Here is a 4,773-nt window from a genome sequence, read left to right as displayed (position 1 = left end):
GCCCTGGTAACCAATCCCTGTGAGCACACCAACCCACTGAGTATCACTTCCCGAGTCATACCGGATATGGATGGTTGCTCTCTCTACCTGTTCCAACATGGCTGACCCGCTTTACACTCCCCGACCAATGGGCTTGTGATTACCTTAGTCATGTGACACATTCCACACCTCCCGATATCCTTATCTGGCGAACACCGACTCCGTTCGGAACCCATCCCAGGTCCGGCGGTAGGGGTAGGTCTTCCATCCCACGCGTCGTTTGACGCAGGTGAGTGCATCAGGGTTCATCCAAGCCGTCTTCCATAAGGTGAGTTTGAGTATTTTCAAAGGGGGATTCGTGACGCCTCCATGACTTCATTGGCAGCTTGAGCGAGTACGTCCTGCTCTGACTCATCCTCTACCAGGGGCGATGGCGGTCGCCCCCTACTTTGCTCTTGAGTCTCTCGTGGCAACCCGTTACTGACCTCATTGACTACTTTTGGGCGGCGATACACCCTGGCCCCTGAGCATGATGGTCACCATGGCTGCACACCTAATCGCTCATGTTAGCATCTTTTGATATTCAAGGCTGTCATTACCCTCCGACACTGCTCTTACCGCATGGATTGCCGGGCTGACCATGTCACTTTTAATTTCGTCCCTCCCTGGTTTCTTAATTGCTCCTCCCGGTTTTTTACTTCAGGACCCACGTTAGGAGTCCTTTTTTACCCGCCGGAGACTGCTGCAAGATTGCCTTGCTAACGCAAGAGGTGAGTTTACAACCTCCGCTCTGTCTCCGCCCCCAGTCCTGTCTTTTGATTTATTCTGTCCTTCGAGACCTTCCAGTACTCACCCTGAGAGCTTCACCCTATGAGACTCTCGATGATTTCAGCTGAAGTTGTTATGTATGTATTGTTTATCTTTACAGTTTTGTCATGTGTTTTCTGTCTCCAATGTTTCCATAGGTGACTCCTGAGCACCTTTCGGGTATGTAAAACACACATACCTTGTTGTAGATAGTTTATGTTTTCCTGATCCTGACGAATTGCCGTGACCAATTACTGGCTTAAAGGGCAAGAAACATGTTGATCCTTCTGAGAGTAGGGCATACACAACTAGCATCATAATCACTAGTAGCTATCCCCACCTCATTTTCTTTTTAACTAGGCTGTTTACCACTTTATTAAACACATTTCCTGTGGACTAACAGTACCTATTTTATCCGTACACCACATCTACACATTCTAGGGCCCCTTACCCCCACAGCACCCTTCGGCAGGAACAGAAGATCCCCGCCAAAGAGCCCCAATATTGGGAGCCCGTCAGGAATTGCAGCGCCGACCTGACGAGGGGCAGGCTCAAATGATGAAGCATGACACCTAGCTTGCTGGGTGTGTGAGGGCCCTAGTTCCAACTAAAGGGTCTCCCCCCCTTTTTCATGACAGACAAAACTTTTTGCTGTAATCACTATTTGTTCTTAACTGACCTGAGGAACTCTGTACCCTTTTTGTCTTACAACTCACCCCTACAGCAGGACTTACAGCCCTAAGGCACTATACCCATGTGAGGGCATATCTACAAGAGTGTATATATCCCGGTGATATGTAAGTTCACCCTTAGATATTACCAGTGCACAGGGAAACCATACTGAATACATGGGCTGGACACTCAGCTACAAGATGGCCTCACTGTACACCAAGATGTTCGGTACCAAACACCTCGTCTTAACAAACTCATACTGATGCCAGTGTGGGATTTATTAATAAATGCACCCAGATGGCACCATTAGACTACCCCCGGAAGAAGGATGAAGAAGAATCACTGGCAAGAACTGCAGCCGATGCCACAGATGACCAGGAGAAGGTACTCACCCTTAAAAGGTCAGATCTGTCTCCCCACCGAGTGTGGAGAAAGCCACCGGACCAACTAGAGCGGTGCAGCACCAACCCCCGGGGTACCATATGCCCTGCACCAAACACAAACAGCGAGAGTCCAGTCCGGATTCTCACTGCACCAGGACCAAGCAGCCATCGAGGGATGTCAGCATCACTGAGACCCACTTCGATAGTGGCCCAGCTGCTTTGATTTTGCCCCTGCCAGTTGTTTGTCCCTCACCGCGAGGTGCATCTTTTCACACCCAGCCCAGCTAACCAAACAATTGGCACCCGAGCAGCCCGGTCTGGGTCCTGATGAACCGGCTGTGTCCCCGTGCTCCAGAACCCCTTGCTGCCTAAGCCCTTGTTTGGGAGCCCTCTGACTTATCCATAAGTCCCCCTGTGCAGCATCTTTTCAGGTGGCTCCCCTTCTCCGTAGTGCACCAGCTAGCAGCCTCACCAGCACCTTGCTCCTTGTAGAACCCGGGCGGTTCCCGAAGAACTGCTGGTAGTACTTTGAACCTTGGCCCGCTACTATTCCGATCTCAGAAGGTAAACCCCTGAGACAACTGTAACTATCATTATGCATCGATTAATTTTTCTCCCATAGGATTGCATTGTGCATAAAAGTGCACAGGTTCAAACGTTTTACTAACCTGTGAATATTTCTATTGAAAACTGTATTTACTTTTGAACACAGTTCTTGAGTTTTAAATATATATACAAATAAGTGTTATTTTTCTAATTTGGTCTCAGATTTATTCTGTGAGTGGGTCTCATCTATTGCCTTTGTGAGTACAACAAATGTTCAGAACCACCCTCTGATAAGCCTAACTGCTCACCCACACTACCACATAAGAGTGTTAGTATTATCTACTTTAGCCTCTGTAAACCAATTGGGGAACCACTGGACTCGCTGCACAGTGTACTTCTTTTTAGTACACTATATAGAGAGCCAGCTTTCTACATACATCTTTTGAGGAGGTTATTATGTTTGTAAGGGAGGGAGGGGCTCAAACTCTTTCAGCAAAGGCAGACATTAGGTCAGTGTTCAGGTTGTTGCCTGTGCACTGAGATAGCTATCACTTCATGGCCTTTGCCATGGAGGATAGCAGTGAAATTCTTGCCCGAGGGCTGTGTGCTATGTATTGCAGTGCTTGAAATTTGTGTTCCAGTTTGGAGTGCCGTGCACAGATGGAAAGTGGTGTGGAAGGATGTGCTTACTACCTTGATGGTGCCTTGATTGCGGGCAGGGTTAGGCCAGATAAAATGCAAGATTTTGACAGACACTTTTGGCAATATGATGAAAAGCCTACACATAGATGTTGGATTTCAAGTGTGATTACAACCCGTTCTTTAAGGGTTGAACCATCGGTCTATTGGAATACAGAGAAATACATGGAAGTCTTGTGTGACTTCAAAACTATTTTTCAATTATTTTGTTAAAAAATGTTGACAATTTTCAAAGCAATTTAAAAGCATATTTACTATAGTCACTATGTCGTAGTGAGTATAGTAGACATGCTTCCAAATTGCTGTGAATTACTAAGATAACATGCTCTAAATTGCATAGAATGTTATAGTCAGGAAATTTCAAATTTTTGCTCCTGGTCAATCAAATCAGTAGTCACTTGCTTGGTAAATGTTACACTTTGAAGACAACGCATTGGTACGTCATATAATGGTTTGCAATTAGCATCTGGTTGTCTGTACATCTCAGACTAAGAGCTTTCCAAACTTTTTATGTTGGTGACACGCTTTTTAGACAAGCCTCATTTCAGTTTTACTAGCAAACCGGAGGTTATATTAACTGCATATAAGAGATAAGGACAAATACATATGTCATAAAAATTGTAAATAATAAACCGTATGTATGGGGACACAACGTATCTCACGAAAACCTTTTATTCATATTTTTAAAAATATATGGTTTGTAAGATAGCACACACACATTTCCAAACCATGTTCTCCTTTACACCATTGCGCACATTTCCATCACACACATTTCAGTGAGTACTCCTGACTGCTTTCACATGACTATATTGTACAAGCATTTTCCTTTGGGTATAAGGTCTTTGGAGCTTTGAGGCTCGGCGCACTAACTTTACAAATAAGATTGGTCAGACATGCTTTGGTAATACATAATGATCCAGAGGCGGTGCATAGTGAGCATGCCCCACTCAATTTAACTTTTCAGTAGTTGATACATTTTCAAATCTACTATTCTAATTTTTATTTATAACCACTTGCATTATGTCAGTGAGCACGCTGCCGTTCGAATACTCATCGTATTACATGCTTTTACTTCTTTTGTTTTTATCTACTAGGACTAAGTTCGGTGCACAGGGAGCACACTGCATGTTAATGGCACACTACTTTACATTGTTTGGCACTCTATTTTTACCATATGTAACATGTGCTTAAACTAGTGCTGGAGCAGAGTTTTCAGTTTGAAAATTCTGGGGCTTTTGAAGCTCTGGCATGTCTATTCGTTGTACTAAAGTAATAATAATTAATAATTAATTATTTGTCTTGTGCAAGTGCGTTTATATTAATCAATCCGTTTGTTTTAACAAGAAAGAGTTACACGTGAATGTGCTTAAATGTGCTGACTGACAATAACGCGTGTGTTAAATGCGTTTTCATGTTTAAACGTTGCTATGTGCTGTTTATATTTGAGCACAAAACGCTTTTGAATTAATGCTTTTTTATGTTGCGAGAGCTAGATAAATGCATACACATAAGGGTATTAGTGGGGTTAACACTGTTTAATCATTATGCTGTAGTAACGTTGTTTTTATTTCTTTTAATTGAGATGGTCTATTGTGGCCTATGGAGGCCTAGTCCATGATGGCTGATTTTGTGAGCCTGGCCTCGAGTGAATATGTGAAAACTGAGACGAGGGAGACCCCTGCTGGAA

The 4,773-nt window shown here is 44.0% G+C and overlaps 1 long non-coding RNA gene across 1 annotated transcript; it reads left to right on the top strand.

Annotated features, from left to right (window-relative positions):
- Window positions 1–210: 210 nt before the first annotated feature.
- On the top strand, window positions 211–1,100 carry LOC146796375 (uncharacterized). Its single transcript, XR_014969927.1, has 3 exons — window positions 211–268; window positions 683–749; window positions 945–1,100. It is a non-coding gene; the product is annotated as an uncharacterized LOC146796375 (long non-coding RNA).
- Window positions 1,101–4,773: the final 3,673 nt, after the last annotated feature.

Source organism: Triturus cristatus, chromosome 10, assembly GCF_964204655.1.
Source record: "Triturus cristatus chromosome 10, aTriCri1.1, whole genome shotgun sequence".
Taxonomy (NCBI): domain Eukaryota; kingdom Metazoa; phylum Chordata; class Amphibia; order Caudata; family Salamandridae; genus Triturus; species Triturus cristatus.
This window is presented reverse-complemented; position numbering and strand designations above follow the sequence as displayed.